We start from the raw sequence: 22793 nt of genomic DNA, 5'->3' as shown, positions 1-22793 counted from the left end.
GGCTAATTTTGTTGTTTTGTTTTTATGTTTGTTGTATGTTTGCATGTTTATTTTTCTGTAATTTATTCATAGATACTAAATCACTGTAAATAACAGGTTTTTGCACAGAAAAGTTATATATCTAAATTTACCATTCTTTCAAAGGACTTCCATTTTGTTCTAGCATATTTTTGAATTCAGGTTTGCTGAACATATAGCAGGTAAATTAATAATGATTCCTCAAAATTATCTTGTGTTATTTTTTAAAGTATTTATTTTAATATATTCTTCATACAAAAATTTCACTAAAACGTATCACAAAAGAGGGGCGCCTGGGTGGCGCAGTCGGTTAAGCGTCCGACTTCAGCCAGGTCACGATCTCGCGGTCCGTGAGTTCGAACCCCGCGTCGGGCTCTGGGCTGATGGCTCAGAGCCTGGAGCCTGTTTCCGATTCTGTGTCTCCCTCTCTCTCTGCCCCTCCCCCGTTCATGCTCTGTCTCTCTCTGTCCCAAAAATAAATAAACGTTGAAAAAAAATTTTTTTTTAAATAAAAAAAAAAAAAACGTATCACAAAAGAGCAGATTAATGGAGGAGATGGAAAATAAAGGCTATTAGTCAAACTATCTAGCTTATAATGCTATAACTCACGACTTTCATAAAAGATATATAAACTTTGCAGCCTCAGATACAAATGGCACATTTAATGGGTAGGACAAAACTTCACTGACAGCTTCAAAAATGGGGTACATTTAAAAATGAGAGATAAAAATCTTAAGCTTTAGAATATGGACATAAAAATGTTATGAAATACAAGAAAGAACAGAATGAGAATAAAAGCTAATGATACATTATCATGAAAGAAACTCAGGTCCGGTCTGCAGAGATACAGTGACATAATATAATTGATATTGAATAATTATGCAGTTAGCCAAGTAGAACATGGCTGTACTGGAGGAATTAAGCACATGCATACCAAAGAGGATGAAGAGAGTTTGACAGACTGACAGACAGAGTGATCTAGATGATGATGAAGTAATGTTCATTAAGTGCTTAAAGTAGTTGGAGTATTTTGTAAACACACCAGAGATACTGGCTATTCTGTTGATTGCCGATTGCTGCAAAGAAATTTGGTGACTTAGAACAGCAATAATTTACTATTTCTCATAATTCTAAGCATTAGCTGGGTGATTCATCTGCTGTTCTTTACTGGAATTACTGTCATGGGTACATTTATCTTGCAGAACTCTTGGGCAGTAGGCTTATTCCACATTGCCTCACCCCCCAAGTTAGGGCTTCCTGTGGGAAGGTTGGAGGAGCCCTCTTTCTTCAGGTGCTCTCACATCCTCAAGAAAGCTAGAGCAGACTTCTTCAGAACATGTTCCAAGAGGGCGGGAGAGAAAGCTGTAGGTCTTTAGAGGCCTTGGACACAGAATTTACATATCACTTCCACTGCATTCTATAGTCAACAAAAGTCACAAACAGGCCCAGGTATAAGGGTTGGAGAAATAGATTCTACCTCTGGATGGAAGGAGTTTTAAGAATTTATGGCCATGTTTTTATATCCTACCACAGCCATTATTTTTATTCTAGAAATTAGAAGCTTAAACAAATCTCTATGTACATATAGAAAAAAGAAAGCAAACACTTTATTGAGGGTTCTAAAAAAGTTATGATAATAAATGCAATCTTGAGAATATAAAATGATACTTAATAGCCATGACCCATAAGAAAATAATTTTAATATTTCCTCAAAAGATCAGTGTATAGTACACAGAAGTGAGTATCATTTTATATTTTTATTGTTGAGGTTGTAACTTATGTTTACTATTTGACAAAAAGAAATATTGCGAAATGCAAATATGCATACATAATTTATATTTGCAAATAAACTGAAGAGTACCGGTAACACTTCTTTCAATGAAGATGTGATCACTTGTAATATATGTGTTCTTCTGTAATGCACATTTATTCATTCCATATCCCAGACAAAGCCATTGGGAAGCCATTCAACACAGAGGATTCTTTACTTGGGCATTTAATAGTGACATTAACAAGGATGGAATTCCTGGTTTCAGTGATATCTGTATATCTTTTTGTCCAAATTGGATTTTATTTATTTGCTATGCCATAGCAATGAGTTTGAAACAAGTCTACGGAAGTTGTAAGAAACATCACTTCTGTTAATAAAAAATCTTCCAAGCAGTAGGAATCTTTTTAAGTCAGTATTGGCAGTATTAGAAATGAAAAGCATCAAAGAGATCAACGAGGTGAAATGTGAAGAGCACCCACCGACTGGGAATTCTGGGGACATGGGTGCCATAGCACTGGACCTTCCAATGACTGAGTAGCCTTTGACAGTTACTTAATGCTCTACTGTCCTCATTTAAACATAAATCCATTTAGATGTTGTCAAAAGTCATTGTCTACAATGTGAATCATACAAAAAACCTTTATGGGATTTTTCTCTTGTCATTTAGTTATTTATTTTACATGACTATTTTTCTCTTGGCCTAGGTAGGAATATATTTAAGATTTAATGCCAGACAATGCGTGCCTATGTGCACAGAGATTCTGAGAAGGAATAAAAAAGCTATGGCCACAACTCTTAAATGTAGACATCAAAGACGACTCTGCAAATTAGTGCAAAATCTTTCCTTACTCTTAAATTTAAAATTCATCTATAAATTTCTTCTTCACTAATTAAGGCTAAACAAATGATTTTGTTAATCTACTTGTTTTTGCACACACACAGAAAAAAAATCCCACACCCATTAAAGAGTGTAACAATCTGAAATGTACTTTTACTTCTAGACCTCCTAAAGCTGTGCCTTTCACCTATTTTAAGAAGAGCAAAGCCATAGTTTCAGAGTATGATGAAGAATACAAAAGAAACTCCAGGCATATACTAAATAAAGTAATAAATACTTGAAAATGTACAGCACAGGAGTTCTGCAAATGTGCACTGATTGGCCTCAATTTTATTCATTATAAATAATGAAGTTTGAAAACTCGTCAGTCTTCTCTTATGTAGATTATTTTCTATAATTTTTTCTTCATATTCAGAACCAATTTTAAGTGACTGGCATGCCTACAAATTAAAAAGAAGGTATGTGAATTCTGCCTCAAGGAACTGATAAAGCAACACAAAGGACAAGCAGGCACTTTTATTTTAAGGCACTTAATTAACCTAACCTAAATAGATAATAATTTACACAATCTTACAAAGAATTAAAAGAACCAAAAGCTGTGATAGTTTCACCTAACAATGATTTTGATGTAACACCTTATGAAATAATTTAATTGTGGAGTTGAATAATGCATGCACCATGAGGTACAACAGTATTTTAACTGTTTTAAGAGGAAATCAGGCAAGATTATTTAAAATGAAGAAACTGTGACTGTAAGTTGGCAAAATTAGGATAATTCCATCTGAATACCAAAGTTGCTTTTGGGTGCCTGAAGAGTCAGGAAGAACTGATCTTAGTATTTACAGGAGATCAGGTCTCTACTGATAAAATGAGATTTAAAAATAATTCCTGATTTTGAAAATTAATAACATTTCAATGAATAGCATTCATTTACTTAATCATTTAAACTACCTGGGGCGCCTGGGTGGCGCAGTCGGTTAAGCGTCCGACTTCAGCCAGGTCATGATCTCGCGGTCCGTGAGTTCGAGCCCCGCGTCAGGCTCTGGGCTGATGGCTCAGAGCCTGGAGCCTGTTTCCGATTCTGTGTCTCCCTCTCTGTCTGCCCCTCCCCCGTTCATGCTCTGTCTCTTTCTGTCCCAAAAATAAATAAACGTTGAAAAAAAAATTTAAACTACTTATGAACATTTATTATATATTAGAACCATTCAGGACACTGAGGATTCAGTTATGAATAAAGCATGTATAATCTCTGCCCTTAAGCAGCCTAAAGCATAGGGGGAGTGACTTATGAGAAAGCAAATTGCAACACATTTGTATGTAAGGGAAGAAAGTGCCAGAACTCTGAAGTGAGGCCTCATCTCAGATTTGATGAATCAAAGACAGCTTCCTTAAAGAAGTCAGCATAGATAAAAGATAAAGATTGAGTAGGAGCTAATCAATCAAAAAGTGGAGGTAATAAGAGCCTGGGGGATGTCTTTCACGTGGGGTCCTCTGATATCCAATTATGTAATGACATCTTTTAATACAAGGTAAGCAAACAATTTGAGCAAAAAGAAGAGGTCATTGTTTTGGTTGATAAAACAATATATCTTGGGATTTTCAAAGACAAATATGTATTTGTAAAAATACACCTTTCAAGAATTTTAGTTATTCATGCATGAACTCATTCTTCTAACAATAATAAATAATTATCAAGTTCTTCTTATGTACAAGTACCTTTCTCGGCAAGAAATTATAGTAAACTTCCTGCATTAAGGGAACTTACATTCTCAAGGTGAGACAAAAAGATATACAAACTAAATAATTTATACACTGTTAGAAAGTAATATGTGCTGTGAAAAAAAAAACTCAATATGTGGAATAAAAAAGGTCAGAGTGAGGGAGGTTGTGCATGTGTGTGTGTGTGCGTGTGTGCATGCACACCCATGCAAAAGCATATACATACAATTTCAAACAGGATGTCATGAAACACTTCAGAAAAAATATTTGAGAAAAATGTATTTATGATATTAAAGTTGAAAGATGTATGGATATTTGAGGGAAGATGGTTTTAGGCAGAAGTAACAGCAACTATAAAAGTCCTGAGGCTGCTACATTCCTGGGAAGTTCAATGATAAGCAAGGAGGCAACTGTACCTGGAAAGTAAGTGGGTAAAAAGTATTGGGAGATGAGGTCAGCCAGAGAAGCAATAAAAGTCCAGACACTACAGATCCATGTCTTTTACTTTGAGCAAGATAGGGAGTCAGTAGAATGTTTTGAGCAAGGAAGTGATATCATTTGACACATTTTAAAGAGATACCTGTGGCTGCTATGTGGAAAATAAATTATAAAGATCTGAAAGAAAAATAAAGGGATTAATTAGGAAACCACTGCAATAATTTAGTTACAAAATAACAGGTTAGTATCACAGTACTGACAATGGAATGGGTGGGAAATAACTGAATTATAAATTCATTTAAGTATAGAATGGGTAGGATTTAGTGATGGTTGGGTGTGGAGAAGAGGGAGGAAAAACATCTAAAAGGACTCCAAGATTATGGCCACTCCCAAACATTTCCTGATGATAAATGATTGTAAGCAGAGACTTTTTGTACAGGTTACTTCTCTCTCTCTTAATTTTTATGGGCAACAATCCTGTTATTAAAGTCAGATACTTAGGCAGGATGGAGCCATTCTTTCTGTAGCACTTCCCTTTCCTTCTAGGTAAGCCACCCCAGTGTATTTGAGCTGATAGTTGTCCACATGAGTTCCCCACATCTTTTTCACATCTGGGAGCAGAAAGCATAAATGAGACATGCAAAAGTGACAGCCCCTTAACCACCAATGAGATAAACAAGGTAGTTATTCAAAAAATATATAAAAGAGACGGCACTCAAGCAGAATGAGACTTTACTTTGCCATTTGCTTCCAAATGGACCATACCCATAACAAACCTAAGCAAATTGATGAACTTGTCTTCCATTCAGTGGGATAAGCAAGAGAGAAATGGTTTAATGCCAGCCAGTCAGAACAACACATATGAATGTCAGAAAGCACTAGAGAGCTTCCATGCCTAGAAAATAAACCAGAGGCATTAATGTGATTGCAGAATCTTTTGGAATGGACCAGCCTTGTGACTTTTTTCAGCCAGTAGAAAGCAACATGTGACATCCTATTTTTCTTGGAAACCTGACTTCAACAAAGAGACAAACTACAGATTGAAAGACCATATGGAGAAAAGCCCAGATATCCCAACAGAGTCCTTCCTAAATAAGTCAGTTTGCTGATTCAATGTAATCACAAGGGTGCATAAGAATGAAGAAGGAGGCAGAAGAGGAAGTCAGGGAAAGGAAATGCAAAAAGGGCTTAAGCCAACATTGCTGGCTAGAGGTTGGAGAGGGGCCCACAAGCTGAAGAATGCAGGCATCTTCTAGAAGCTGCAAAGACAGGGAAGTAAATTCTTTCTTATGACCCCCCAAGAGAAAACATGGCATTGTGGACATTCTTGATTTTATCTTAATGAGATCCCGTTGGACTCTGACTTAACAGAAATTTATGCTAAAAATTTATGTTGTTTAAGATACTAATTTTGTGCTAATTTGTTGCAACAGCCATAGAAACCTAATATAGTCAACTATCCAACCAACAGCTGTGTAGGAAGGCTTAAGTAGTCTGAGGCAAGATGAAATACCTAGCAGATATGTAGACTGATGAACAAAAATAGTCATTTACTGGGGCATCTGGGTGACTCTGTTGGTTAAGCGTTAGAATTTGGCTCAGGTCATGATCCTGTGGTTCAAGAGTTCCAGCCCTGCATCAGGTTCTGTGCTGACAGCTCAGAGCCTGGAACCTGCTTCAGATTCTATGTCTCCTTCTCTCTCTCTGGCCCTCCCCTACTCATGTTCTATCTGTCTCTCTCAAAAATAAACATTAAAAAATAGTCATTTATTATAGGTGAAATAGATAAAGGGAGTTAAGGATGTATTTGTGATGAATACTAAGAAATATATAGGACTGTTGATTCATCATATTGTAAAAAAAATAAAAAAATATTTATTTTAAGTCACTGAATTTGAGTGAGTTAGCTATATATACATAGTCATGCATGTTTGTGGAGTGAAATATCCTAATTTTTTTTTTTGAGAAAAGAAAAGTCTCCAGGGCAGAACTTTGAGGACTAAAAATGTACAAATTGATGGGTATAATAAAATAAATTACAAAATGAAATGCAAAAAAAAAATCCAAAAAAGAAATTTATTTTTCAAAAAAGAAGGGCTAGGTGTTCCAGGAGCTGAGTGTTTCATGAAGACACTTGAAATACTATTATACAATCTTTCATAAAACATTTATGGATTAGAATAAAGAACACTGCATGTGGCCAAGAAAACAAGCTGAGTTCTAATCCCCAAGTGGATTCCATGTACCCTCTATTGTGCCACAGTTTCAGTTTTGATGGGATTGACTCTGGGGCATTCTTGGAAAGGCCAAGGGGTGGTCTATGGGGAATGCACCAGTTGGTTTATTCCCAACACCTCGTCACAATGACGGGTTCAGTTCAGTCTTTCAAGCTGGTCCCTGTTAATGAAATCTAGGAGTTTTGGTTGATAAATGGAGGACAAGGAATTTCCTTCTTTCTGGTATGATGTGTTATATGAGGTCTGGAATTTGCTACAGCTATTTTACTACCATGGGAGAATTCCATCCTAAGCCATAACAGATCCAGAAGAAGGTTAAGCAGTATAAATCTTGGAAAAACAGAGCCTGATCCATGACCAAACTCTTCCTGAAACGTGTACCTTTCAATGATGAAATATATTTTCTGTATTGTTTAAATACATTCTAGTTGAATTTATGTTACTTGCAACTTCCTGGCTGCTGTAGAGTCAGGCAACTATGACTTTAAAGCTCTAGTCTATTACTTGTGTGCAAAATAGAGAAACAGCTTAAATATTTCAATGAATTGGTGTGAGGAATAAATAAGATAATGAATGGGTGATCTCTTCTGTTTTTTGTATTTTAGAAAATATCATGTATGAAAAAAATGGCTCTTATATAGGAGAATTCAAAAACCAAAGTCATGGTTGTATTAGATGAATGTGAAATCCGTTTAGTTTCTCAGAACAAAAGGTAAGGATTGAATGCAGGTGAGGAATGTGAGGGCTATTGCATTACTATTTGGGAGAGGACCAGTTTCAGGAATAAAGGATAAATTACGTTGCTATTTCCAATCTCACCAAAAATATTTTAGATATTTTGTTAAAGAGATGTAGTTAACATGTCTCTATAAAATTGGAACAACTTGGCATATAGAGTCACGTGTTTCTACTACAATCATTATTATTATTGCCAACATTTTTAAGTGTAAAAAACATTTAGTCAAGAATTTTATGATAAATTTTGATTCAATATGAAAAAAAAAAAAACTATTCACATTGCTAAGAGAAAACAAATAAAATCAAGGAAGGGTAAATTGTTGTTAAACCAGAGTCTAATTGTACTATCAAGGTCATTTTCTAACAAAACAAACAGTAGTTGTTTTTCAAAACAGTCATGATTAGTCCTTATAAAATTTCATACAATTTTGAGTCCAAAAACCTCATCTCATATGGAATTAACTGAAAAAGACTGTGAGATATCTTGTAAACACATAATAGTAGAACATTTATTTTCTCTGCTGCCTTATAATAATTAAGTTTGTGAATACTTTATCTACAATAACCAAGTTTGTGAATACCATCTCTAATCACCAACTTTGTGAATACTGTCTCTAATAACCAACTTTGTGAATACTATCTCTAATAACCAAGTTTGTGAATACTATCACTAATAACCACGTTTGTGAATACTATCTGTACAATAACCAAATTTGTGAATACTATCTTCCCAATTAAAGGCAGCAGAGTAACATACAGTGTTGGATTTCTTCTTTAAAAGAGATAAAGTAATGGTAGGGCCAGAAATAATAATAAGACTTTAAAAAGTAAAGTCATGCTACATGACATTAAAGTCTCCTACCAACTACATAAGGTGAGATGCACAGTTTTAAGGGGCAAGCCACTGATGTTTTCGGTCCTAATCCCCTGAGATATATACATAAATCCCATGGACAACTGAATGACTAGTGTCTCTCTGAAAGTATCAATATCAGCATCATATTAAAAAATGTTAAAAATTACTCATTTAATCTTTGAATCCTTTTATTCTCACACATAATTTTGATTGTTTAAACAATAAATCACTAAGCTACTACCACAATTCCCATTACCATGATAACTTTGAAATATTACCAATTTACTTTTTAGAGACAGTTTTTTTTTTTTTTTCTGTATAAAATAGAACTATTTCAGTGCATATGGGTGGCTCAGTCAGTTAAGCATCCAATTCTTGATTTTGGCTCAGGTCATGATCTCCTGGTTCGTGGGATCAAGCCCCGTGTCCAGGCTCCATGCTTGGTATGCGGATGCTCTCTCTCCCTCTGTCTCTCTCTGCCCCTCCACCCATTAGAGAGAGTGCTTTCTGTCTCAAAATAAATGAACTTAAAAAAATTAAAAACAACTAAAATAAAATAGAAGTATTTCCCTTTATATCTATAGAGGGTTAGTTAAGTATAACTAATAACAAAGGAAGACTTATTAATAAGAGTAGACTATTGGGGCACCTGGGTGACTCGGTTGAGCATCTGACTTAGACTCAGGTCATGATCTCACAGTTTGTGAGTTTGAACCCCACGTCGGGCTCTGTGCTGGCAGCTCAGAGCCTGAAGCCTGCTTCGGATTCTGTCATCCTCTCTTTCTGCCCTTCCTCTGCTCACTCTGTCTCTCAAAAATAAATAAACATCAAAAAAATTAGAAAAAAAGTAAGAGACTATTGATGACAGAACTTATAACCTGAAAGATTAATAATTTATAGGATAATAAAAGTTTTCATCTTTGAATATCATTTACTATTTTATCAGGGAAAAATAAAAACTACTTAAAAAATAGAGATCCTCTAAATTCACTTTATTATTTTTTTCAAACTTTTTGAGTACAGTTGGCACACAATGTTACATTAGTTTCAGTTGTACGACAGTGATTCAATATCTCTGTATGTTATGTTCACCACAAGTATAGCCACCCTCTGTCACCATATGTTATTGCAATATTATTGATTCTATTTATTCCTATGACTTATTCGTTCCATAAATGGAAGCCAGTATCCCTCATTCCTCTTCACCAATTTTGCTCATTTTTCCAACCCTTGTTCCTCTGGCAACCATCAGTTTGTTCTGTGTATTTACAGGTTTGATTTTGCTTTTTGTTTGTCTGTGTACTCATTTGTCTTGTTTTTATTTTTCACATAGGAGTGAAATCATATATTTGCTTTTGCACTTAGCATAATATCCTCTAGGTCCATCTATGCTCTCAGAAATGTCAAAATCTCATTTTTAATGCTGCATAATATTCTAATGTATGTGTATGTGTATATTTATTCATTTATCTAGTGATGAACACATAGGTTGCTCCATATCTTATCTCTACACAGAAGGGTATATATATCTTTTTGAATTAGTGCTTTCATTTTCTTTGAGTAAATACCCAGCAGTGGAATTATTGGGTCATATGGTATTTCTATGTTTAATTTTTTGAGCCCCGCCCCCAATACAGTTTTCCACAGTGGCTGTACCAGTTTACATTCCCACCAAGAGTGTACAAGAGTTCCTTTTTCTCCACATCGTTACTAATGCTTGTTATTTTTTGTCCTTTTTTAGTAATTCTGACATGTACTTTAAATAGGCAGATATAACTAAAGCAGAGAAACTGCACAGTTGCAATAATATTTATTTATATTTGATCTGTACCACAAGTCTATAGGAAATCATTGCTTTCTTCATAATTTAAACATCAGTTTGCAAAGCCTCCTAAGCTTGAAGATTAAATAAACTAGCCTCTCTTTTTTTACTAATGGAGGAAAATTTGTAAAAAGTAAGATCAAAAAGCTAGCACTCAAAGTATATTTTGTTTAATGGAAAATATTCCTATCTTCAAAAAAAGTCCTCAAGTTAGATGCTTGTTTTGATAAAGAAGATACTGGGACCATCGTGTCAAGCTACAAAATAGTTTGTTCAGCTGTATTCCAATAATGTATCAAATATACTTTCAATTATTAATAAAATTAGATATGCTTTCAATTATTAATAAAATTAGATAGAACAGAGTAAATGAAAGTGCTCTCCACAGTCAAATAATCTTAGGATATTTTTTTCTCACTTCATTTTGTGTTAGTATATCAATCAACAATAGGCCATTATCAGTAAAGATTATTATGCTTTCTTGATGTTTACCAAACAAGGCATGACCATTTAAATAGACATAAAGGCAGTTAAAAAGTGGTTTGCCAACTAATTTAATAAATGAACCTGTATATCATGACTAAGTGGATTTGAATGAATGACTTTACAGATGTACATGTGATAAAGGAGACAAAATAGAAAAAAAAAAGATAATGTGAAGTCAACAAGTCAATACATAATGTCATTCAGAGATGAATCTGATGCTATTATTTCTCAGTTTAATATCCAAATTGTCATTAATTCTTTTCTAATTGTTTTCCTTTTTAGACCTTATTTAATTCTTCAGTGGGCAGATAAAATAGTGTAAGGATGAAACATGGCTTCAAATACTTGTGTACCTTTTACATGCTCAATAGAATATAATGAATGCATGAGGTACTGAATAAATATTGCGTATTTGAATGCATGACAGTCCCTTTTGGGAAAATAACATGAACAAGTCATTTCAATAAATTGTGCAAAAATTAATAAGTTTCGGTATTCTAAGTAAACTTTGTTTCGAACTTAATAGACAATTCAGGCATATGCTTAATTTAAACATGATTTTGCATCTATGGTTTCACTATTATAATACATCTAAAGAGCACACCAAGAAGATTTACATGATACCAGGCCATTGGGAATGCTTTTGAAACTTAGTTCTCAAGGACTAGTAATAAAGGGCAATGGCAATTCAGAGTAAAGGTTCTAAAGAAATTGATATTCTATGCATATCAATCTACAATATGCATCTTTACGCAAATAAGTTCATAGCATACATGCCAATGAGATAAATGATTGAATAGTTCAAATGCTGAGCTGCTCTGATTCTGAGCTGAGCCACAAGAATGTTTGATGGTTCACAGAGGAAATGGATCATTGACCATGTTTCTGTTGAATAGGAAATCAGCTTGCAACCAGAACTGACAGGAAAGAGCAGTTTAAAACCAGCTTGCAGGTGAGCAATGGGCAAAATAGAGTAACTAGATTAGAGGGAAAGAATAGTATTAACAAAATCCTAGCTGGTGTGAAAACAGACTGTCAGCAGATATTTTGTAGACAGCTTTAGGGAAAAAGCAACATCAAGCAAACCTGATTAAATTTTTTTTTTTTTTTTTTTTTTTTTTTCAACGTTTATTTATTTTTGGGACAGAGAGAGACAGAGCATGAACGGGGGAGGGGCAGAGAGAGAGGGAGACACAGAATCGGAAACAGGCTCCAGGCTCCGAGCCATCGGCCCAGAGCCTGACGCGGGGCTCGAACTCACGGACCGCGAGATCGTGACCTGGCTGAAGTCGGACGCTTAACCGACTGCGCCACCCAGGCGCCCCAAGCAAACCTGATTAAGGAGTTGTCACTATTTGCGTAGAGAGGAAGGATAGGAAAGAAATATCAGAACCTCTCACAAGTATCATTGTTTTTAAATGGGGCCAAACGTAACCTGCAGCAGAATCATTAGCTCTGTGTGTGTGTGTGTGTGTGTGTGTGTGTGTGTGTGTGTGTGTATGTATCAGAGAGAGAGAGAGAGAGAGAGAGAGAGACAGAGAGACAGAGAGACAGAGACAGAAACAGAAAGAGAGAGACAGAGAGACAGAGAGAGAGAATATGCAGATTCTCAGGCCCTTCTGTGGATATATTGAATCACAAATTGAGGTGTGGAGTCCTTAAACACATTAAGACTGAAAATATCATGTATTGCCATTAAATGGCACAGCAATCATTACATAAAATTCTCTAGAATGGGTTCAATCATCCTCAGTGAATGCTTTTGTCAAGATGGGAGTGTCTAAAGAAGAGAGGTTAAGAAAGCAGGCACACCAGCAAATTGGTGGACCTTAAATAACAATATCTTATTTTAAAGTCCTGGAGAACATAAACCTATGAATTACAATTAGGGCTCTGCCTCTGGATCCTTAATTTATAAATAAATAAATAAATAAATAAATAAATAAATAAATAACACCCAACACAAACAAAAATTTGGTTCAGAATTTTTTGAAGATTTCCAAAAATCTTTAAAACACATTATACATCAACATTACTACCAGTAACTGGAATTATAACACTAATTTGAATAATATGGAAACTCATTCATTTATAAACTGAACAAACACAAGTGTTAGGCACTGTTGTGACCCTAAGGAAAGTCCAGAAACACAGACGAGAGAGAAAATAGTTACAGTGCTTCGTGCTCCAAGTTATTTTTAGAGAGGTATGTCTAAGCTGGAAAGCAGAGAAAGCTTTTCTCCTGGAAGCAGCAATTTAAGCAGATCGGAAAACTGAGCTATCTAGGACAATGATGTAAAGAAACAGGTTTCAGGTAAAGGAAATAGCATGTGCAATATTCACTAGTGATTCAGAGTATCATAGCTCCAGGGTAAGAATTTCTTAGTTTAGATTCCTATTCCCTCACTTACTAGATTTGTGACCTTGGGCAAAGCACTTCACATCTTTAAACGTCAGTTTCTTCATCCTAAAAATGGGAATAATAATAATATTATGTCATGAAGATATTGCTAGGATCAAATAAGAAAACGCAAATCAAGTTCTTCACATGGCAATGTGCACACAGTAAGTGCTGAAACATGTTAGCCATCACTGTCTCTGTCGTTGTCACCACAGTCTGTAGGAGGGAGAAAGAGAGGAAACGGAAGGCTCTCAAGTGCCTTTTAGAAACCAAATCTTTCACAAGTTTCTAAAGCCACTGAACCGAACGAGAATTTTGATAGTTTCTGCAAATATTTACCCCATCCACTAATCCTTGGGATGAATTATGTGCAAACTAATCAGATTAGAGCCTCATCTTTGAGCTATGTTTTCAGAACAGCAAATAGGCATTGGAACAAACACAGAACTTGCACCTCACATAAGTCAAATTTCCATGTAGATGGGTGGCTTCAGTTGGCAAAATTAGAAGCTTCTTTTGGTAGCCAAAATAATAATCTGGTCACAGAAGCATCTGTGTGTGGACAATGTAGAGATGTCCATGATATGTAATTAAACAACATTTGTCTCTTAGATATTTTTCCTTCAAAACTTTAATAATGGACCAAAATTAGTATTGATCCACACACAATAATGATGTAATTAACAAAATTCATATTTTTTTCCTAATATATTTGGATTCAGATAAGTATTGTCTGTTTTCTTTTTTGTTTGTGTGGCTTTTTGTTTGTTAGTTTTTATGAGCTTTCAGTCTGATTTTTATTTTTATTTATTATTTTTTTTAAATTTTCAAGGTGTTTTCCCCATTCTTGCTCTTACTTTGATGATTTCATTTTCTTGTTTCTTTACATTATTGCTCTGGATGTTTTATCAAAGTTAGAAAAAATTCAATGCTAATATAAAACCCAATGTTTTAGGAAATCATTGAAGATAGAGTCACTATTGGAAAATAATGTTCTTGCTTTACTCCTCCAACCTTGAAGCAGCTGCTTTTTTTACCTGTTGAGTTAGAGATTGTATGTGTTTATTTTTGCCTTTGAATGTTTTTTTCCTTGTATCTTATTTACTTCCTCCCTGAGTTTGTCGATATAATACGTGTAAATTCTAAAACCTATTTATCTCATAGTTCTCCCATGGACTGACAGTATCTAGAAAATTATTGAAAGTCTTCTTAAATGCTGCAATTTAACATTTATTAATACTTTATTATATGCTAGGCATTGCACTAATTGTTTTGTAGATAGTAACTCATTTAATCCTTGCAACCATCTTATGTCATAGACACTATCATTTAGTGTCTGGTAGGTCTAAGTAACTTACCCAAGTCACACAGCTAGTAAGTGGCAAAGACAGTATGGGAACCAGAAAGTTTGGCTCCACAATCTAGAAATGTAACCAACATACTAATCCACTGCTCTGTGCAACAGATTAACACACACGTGCACACACACAGTTTCTACTCTGTGTTTCATTTTCAAGGCAATAAAACTTTATTAAGTACATGGTGCAGTGAAATGGGAAAAGAACTGAAAATGTAGTCTACTAGTTTTATTGTTATCTTTTTTCTTTTATTTTTTCTAAAAGAAAATTTGTATATACTGAATGAAATTCACTGTATTAGCACTTTAAAATGAAAACAGAATGTTCACAGATTGGGTACTCAGAGAATCCAGAGCTCTGTTACTGGGTGAGCTGATAATGTAGAGTATAGTGAATGTGTGACGGTTACAAGCAGCACATCAGATGGCCAAAAGCCACATGGGTAGATCCACAAAATATTTAGATTATGGTGAAAAATGAGTAGATAGAATGAAAAATTTAATATACCATTAAATTAAAATAAAAATATGTTTACAATATTAAGTAAACATTTGATACGAATACTTATAAACAACAATGACAGAAAACACCACAACATATTAAAAATCTGCTCTTTCATGTATGAAAATGACAGATTTGAGACAATAGCAGTACATAAGAAAATCAATAAACCAGGTGAGAGCCTTGTGTAGTTCAAAGATAGTAATGTGCCATGAGTTGAGACATCTTATTAACTCAACCCTCAACACTTGAAATGCAAATATTTATATATATTAAAGACATAAAATATATCACATAAAATTCATATAATTGAATATATAAATATGCATATATATGACTATATGAATATATACATATACATATGTATACATATACATATACACATATATACATATACACATATATACATATACACATATATACACATATATATGTAAGAACAAAGGAGGGGAGGAAGAAAAGAGAAACAGAAAAAAGGAAGGAAGGAAGGGGAAAAGAAAGAGTTTGGATAAACGAATCTTAATTACTCGAACAAATAGATTTTCCCAAAATATTAGAGATAACTTGTCTAGCAATTTTCATGTAGTAATTTTCATTCAAATTTGAATAAATTCATTGTATATCATACTTTGAATGGCACTTTATGTATTTATAAAACTGACATAGGTATCTTATATCTCCAACATAGAAATAAGAACTCAAAAAAATCCAGGTTCCTTTTCTGCTACGAAAAGGCATATATTTTGAGATCCATCAAACAGACTTGCCCAGGGAAGATACAGATTCAGATAGGCAACTTAAGAAACCAGGTTCTTCGTGAAGTTCTCATTTTTTTTTTTTTTTTTTTTTTTTTTGGCTTTCTACTGATGAAGATGGTAGCAAAATATGAATACTTTCTGGTAACAATACTGAAGTCTTTTCAGTACAAGTTTGAGACTAAAATATCAATGCTACTAGGGGCAACAGTAATGACAATAAAGTCAAGTCCCCCACCACAATAAAGTCAAGTCAAGTGGTCTGCTTGACCACTGCAGTCGCAATGTTTCCCTTCATCAGGTCAACTTGGCGGTAGAGTATTGAGCATTTATTCTGGAAACATAGCCTCTAATCTTTGAATCTCTTCTTCTCTATGATTGTATGAGCTGCTTAATATCCTGTATTAAAGACCTCTTCTGTTTAAACCAGCCAAAAGTAGACTTTGTTCATAAGAAAATGGACATTATAAACAAAAATTATTCCCAAAAGAGAAATGTTTTGGGTAACAGTCTTAAAGGGAATGGGAATAAAGAACCTATGATGTCACTTAGCTGTATCTCAATGGAGCAAAGGCCTATTTAGTATTAAGGACTGATAACATAACAATACCTGGCATACATTTCATCAGCCATGGTCACCTCAAATAAAGTGCTTCTTGAAGGTAATGTTTTGGGTGACAAAATACCACCTGTTTTAGGACTATAAAAGCATGAGAAATAGAAATATGGGAAAAATTGGTTGTATCCAACTGTACTACCGAATTTAAAGAAATAAAATAAACTTAAAATTTAAATTTTCAGCTCCAGCTGTCTTGAGCTGCCAAAAGTCCTCTTACAGTGAAAAGGATAACAGAGCTACAAATAAAAATCCAAGTCTTATTCCACAGAATTTCTGAATTGTAAAAATGATTGAACTTACTGCATCACTTTATGAGGAAATGAGGCCACTGAGTGGAAAAAAAGTGAAATCCTGAGCACTGGAATGCAGATATGTGGAAGAATTCAGATGATTCAAAATACTATCAACTTCTAAAACTTACGGAGTCTGTCTTTCTACCTGATTCAGCTGTTCCACATGTGGCTGAGGAAGTGGTTCCTTCATGTCTTCATTACCAAGCCCACACCTTATCTAAGATTGTTAATTGATAGATAGAAGCAATTCTCTTCCTGACCAAACCTATTACTCCATCTGAACTCAGGATACTGACATAAATTTGAAAGCCAGTTATCTAGTCATATGGAGGCAAGAAGCTTCTTGGATATGAAACTCACAAGATTCTATAACTTAAGTTTGCCCAAGCTTAGAAAATATGTGTAAAAATGGATTTTATGAGTTTCTCAGATGCATAGGGGCTAGAAGCAATCTAATTCCAGCTAGTATAAATGCATGATTAACGATTCTGGATTCAATGTGCTTCTCCAGGTCACCGGCACGAGTGCTAAATGTTTCTTCAATTTGTTGACTAAAATCTGGATTGAAAGGTGGCTAATGTTAAATAATGTTCAAAAACTTGGAATTCCTTGGTTTAATGTAGAAGAAGGTATTAAATGACCTGCCGAAATAGAAGTGTTAAAGTGGATTTATTTTTCAAGGCTTATGAAACTGCCCACTAATTATAACTTTAGGAAGGGCCCAGAAGACATTTTCCTTATCATAATGATAAGAAATAAATTCGCAGTGCCACATGTATAAACAAAATCTCCATCATTTCTATTCTCTATACTTGAGAACACAGAAGTTGAAGCTGCAGTGAAATAATAAGGGTGACTGCCCTTCACGAAGGATTGTGCAATAGCAACATATGTTAATATTGTCCATCTGCCTTTCAGCTTTTCTGAAAAGTATTTCTGACCATTTCTAAATAAATAAAGAGGGGGAGGGGTAAATGACCAAACCTTTTACCAGTTATTGAATACTGTGCCTGAGCTAGCAGTAATCCCTATGTATTCAGAAACACTGATCTGAGTGGATGTTATGGAGGTAATGTGATTAAATAAGATTCAGCCCTGAGCCCATATTACAATTGGCATAGTGATGCCTTCTCCATCCTATCCTTTGACCCTTTCACCAGTTCACTGGTGTATATTGGAAAATTTACCTTGCACATGGAAGAAATCTTTCTTTGTCTTTGAGGCCCATGAAACAAAAGCTGTAAAACTATAGTAATGGCCAAACTAAAGTATCTCCATCCTACCAAAAGAGTAAGCACAAATCTTTATTGTATCTCTGTAGAAATCAGTGCCACCATAAAAAAATATGGAAGAATAAAGAATGAGAGTCATGAACTTTAAAAGACTTGTTTGGTCTGAGTAGAATACCAACAATCTTGGCAAACAACATATTTAATCAGGTGGTGATTACAAATACAGCCAATATGATGTCTCCACTGGCAAAAAAAAAAAAAAAAATCAACAAATACCTTCATCTTTGTTTAGTAATGGTCTAACAAGTGACAATGGGCTTTTTCTTTAACATCTCAATAAACAGAAACCACCAGAAAACATTTTTTTGCTACCTTGGCAAGAGCAACAATTTACTTTCACCGTCTTGTTTCAGCATTCTCTTAAATTTCATGGTCTACAGAATAATTTGGTCTTCAGGAAAACCTGATCATCTCAACATCCTATGTTACATCATGCTGGTCAACTGCACGAAAGGCATTAAACTGAAAGTACTTGATTAAATGGGATTATCGTGTACCCCAGATACTTTTACAAGAACCAAGAAATAAAAACCATCAAAATATAGGGACATCTTTCTTAGTGATATTTCTGATAGTCTGGACAGGTTGGGCCATCTCCTCCAAAATGTTTGCTGCATTTTACAAATCATATCATGTCAACTAAGCACTCTGAGGACAGAATCTAGAAGCCTAAGATTAATTCAAAACAATTAAAGTTTGGTCTATTTTACCGCAGAATTAAAATTCTATCCCTTTGCATACTCAAATATTAGTGATTTGCTTGTCTTTTTTTTTTTTTTCTTTTTTTTGTTAGAATGAGCTTATTCTTTCTTGGGATAAAATATACATTTGTATATATTTAAGTATATACATATTTCATATACACATATAAATACATATATAAATTTTAGCATTTGCTACAGTGTGCCTAGTGCAAAATTACTTTAAAATAAAAACATTAAAAATATGTTTATAGAAGACTATGATAATGCACACAATTTTGTGAGCAGATAATGAAACTTAAAAATATTTGCTTTCAATGGAATTTTAATTTTCACACTATGTATTGATGTATCACTCACTCTCTATCCATATATCTATACATTCAATCATCTATCCATGTAACTAGAAGATTGAGAAACTCAGTCAATATTATCCCTTTTCTAAGTTTAAGAATTTTAAATAATTCATGGTTTGCATATTCATCATTTTATCACTTTGCAACCTATTTGTTAAGAGATCCTTATATAATTAACATATTCCCAATGAATTTTCATATCATTTCCTCCTTCTCCACAGATAGCATTCCTTTACCACATGTAAATTACTTTTTTTTTCTTATTCTTTCACTTTCAGATGTGTTTATTTTTCTTGGCCATGAAAATCATCACAATTTTACAACGCTTTCCTATCAACCTCAGTACTATTTGCTTCATTTTATAAGGAACATAAAGTCCAACTAACTCTAGTATTCAGCTTTTCTTAAAACTTTGTATTTTGTTTTTGTTTTGCTTTATTCTTTAAGTAATCTCTACACCCAACATGGGGCTCAAAGTCATGACCCAGAAATCAACTGACCATTGACTGAGCCAGCCAGGTGTCCCAAACTTTATATTTTGACCTTACTAGTAAATTGCATGTAAAAAGTACCATTTGAATTTAGACAACTTACCGCAAGAGTAAGATACTAGACTTCATAATAATATAATGACTGGGAAAATGTTTTAAATACTGTATAAAACTAGGGTTGCCTAGTTAGCTAGGGTTACCTAATCAATTTCAGTTCCTAGTTTAATGCAAGGTTCTCATCTTACAAAAAAAAATTGCTATTTTTCTTCTTGTACTTTATAAATATAATTTTGAATCTAGACAATTCATACTATGCACTAAAACTGTAGTAGATGACTGATGCCAGCCTTCTGTGACCATCTCAAGTGACCTCGAGGAGAAACCAAAAACAAGACAAACCAGAAAATAAGTTAAGTGGAGGCATGCAGGCAATGTTTTTGAATAATCTGATAAGAAACAAACATAATGTATTAAGATGACGTAAGGGTCTTTCACATGTCTATGTGGAACTCAGTAAACCTTAATTTTTACAACCAGACCAATTATACCTAGTGACACGCAACTATATGATGGAGAACTGCTTGCAAGGATAAATACCCATTCCCTTTTTGCATAGAATTCTCTGTAAACTAACATGCTTTGGAGCAATTCTTAAGACCAATTTGAAATACTGTCTCCTGGGCTATAGTCCACAGCAAGACAATGAATAAAACCTTTATTAACCTATTTTAAGGATGGCTTTTTATTGTAGTCAACAACATATTGTGGTCATGTCACAAAAAATAAATCAATCAGCAAATGCCAAAACAAATTACAAATCTGAAACAAATTAAGAAATGCATTTCTCAAAAAAATCCTTAAAAGATTAAAATAAAGTTAAAATTCGCTGAAAGAAATTTTATATAAAAAACACATATGGCACAAATAATTTTCTTTAATTTAATGCTTAAAATATTCAAATATTAAAAACTACTACAGCCCACTTTCTATTATGCTGGTAATTGATAAATATGCAGCAATAATTAGTCAATATAAGACTTCTTAGGAGGTATTTGAAGTTTACAATTTTGGTGGAAATTGAGACTTTGGTTCACCTAAAATGTCAGATACTGAGAAAAATGTCTTCTTGTTTTGATTTTTTTTTTTTTTTTTGGATAGATTTGCAAGCCTTTGGCAGTATGTGTATCCTGAGAACTCAGAAAAAATCAGCAACCAAGAGTCAACAAAACATTTGTTCTGAATACAAATGTTTGTTTTACATGATAGCAGTGCCTTGAACAGTTGGGTGAAAATTATTCTTTCATGGTATTTAAGGTATTTATACATCAAAACCACACTTTACAGTCTGAACAGACTACCAAGTCAAAGACAACTAGAGCAAATATTTATTAGTACGTTATCTTAAATGTATACAGTCATTTCCTATATATAGTTCAGCAGAGAAATATCTTTCAAGTAAGTTGAGGTTATGCAAACTAGAAATTATTCTCCCTGAGGAACATAACTCTCAGTGATTGTATTCAGTCATTGAATACATATTCAAACATGTTTTCAATATGTTAATGGAAGATTCATACACAGAACCATGTAAAGTTGAAAGATGTTACATGAGAAACCCGAAATCACATGCTGTAAAGTCAGTGTTCTTCTGATGTGGGAAGACAGTTTGCATTTACTGAACACTTGTGCCATCTAGATACTGTGATGGAATATCGACATATACCAGTATTGCCAGCAGCTGACTCTATTGTGAAAGAAAACTTAATTTTCATTATTTCTATCCAGTTCTTTAACACTTTTGTTAGTTCCACCTAAGGTTAGGGAGTAAATGGAGAAAAATATAAATGACTCATTTAAGGAAGTGGTATTTATGTGTGCAATGTTTTCTCTAAGAATAAAAAAAAAATGCTGTGGACATCTATGCAACATGGACAAGAATATCTAGACTATTTAGAATGATTCGTAATAAATTACTCAATTACTTTCATGTTATCCAGGCTGCTCTTGAACACTTCCCTTGATTTGATCAGTCAGAAACAACTATGAACTCGACTGCATGCACCTTTTCATCTTAAGTAATGGCTTGATTTACCTGACACATTCAACAATTCAAATTATTTTGGCCAAGATGTGATTACCAACAGCATTCTCCAGTCAACCAAGTCATTCTACAACCTACAAACTTACACTAATGTTTATATGAACTAAGTCCAAAACGATTCAGTCAAACATATCCTATTTCATTGTGAGTACTGCTAGCAACGATGTCTTCACTGATGAAAGTCCACCTGGCGTGCTAATGAGATGGCGATTTTATGCCCATGGACTGAGAGCTGTGGCCAAGGAATAGAGGGAAGTGACATTTAATGCCTCATCCCACCCAGATACCCCATTGTTGACAAAAACAAGTTATAAATTATCCATAGGCTTTGAATAATTCTTCTTACAAAACAGGTTGAATTTTAATTTAATCATAGTTTATCTTTGGTTTTTATTTTACCAGGAAAGACGCCCTCTATATTGATTTACTTAAAATGGAATATCTGAGTGGAAACTATGGGGGAATTTTAGCACAAGCAGGCCTGAATTGTCTACCATCTAATAATTACTCTTAAGGAATTTCAAGAGCTTTATATGGAACATAAATGTGTTTTCATGTATAGTTCACAGTTATTCTAATTTTGATAAGTGGATTTAGCAAAGAAAAATTCATTTTGTACGTTTTTATTATTATAATAATAGAAATGACAAGAAAAGCCTATTTCAATATGCAAAGAAAATTCAGCTGTGGTGCCAAACAAACAAGCAAACAGAACTCGATTGATTATCTGTTAAATTAATAAAATAAACAAAAAACATGAAGTAAACAAAACAACAAAATACGTAGATTTGAGCTACGATAATTGCATGTGTGAAATTTGAGATAAAGCTTTGCTACGAATGAATTTGAGCCAGAAATGTCTTTTTAGTAATAAAAAAAATTCAATGGAAAATTATCTTATTCTTAACCCCCTGTCCATGGATGAGAGTGCTAAGAAAGCCCTAGCTTTTATTTTTATATGAAGCATTTTGAGATGTATTCTACTTTAAGTCCTGGCCCTCT

At 34.0% G+C, this 22793-nt stretch overlaps 1 protein-coding gene and 1 long non-coding RNA gene across 14 annotated transcripts in view; both read right to left on the bottom strand.

The window, feature by feature from the left end:
• The window catches only part of EPHA5 (EPH receptor A5), a 345396-nt gene that overhangs the window by 146269 nt on the left and 176334 nt on the right, over window positions 1-22793 (bottom strand). The window lies entirely within an intron of this gene.
• On the bottom strand, window positions 10409-13327 carry LOC147581964 (uncharacterized). Its single transcript, XR_015250430.1, has 2 exons — window positions 12257-13327; window positions 10409-12009 (listed from the first exon to the last, which is right to left on the bottom strand). It is a non-coding gene; the product is annotated as an uncharacterized LOC147581964 (long non-coding RNA).

This window comes from Puma concolor, chromosome B1 (assembly GCF_028749965.1).
Source record: "Puma concolor isolate L17-30 chromosome B1, mPumCon1.1.hap2, whole genome shotgun sequence".
NCBI lineage: Eukaryota > Metazoa > Chordata > Mammalia > Carnivora > Felidae > Puma > Puma concolor.
This window is presented reverse-complemented; position numbering and strand designations above follow the sequence as displayed.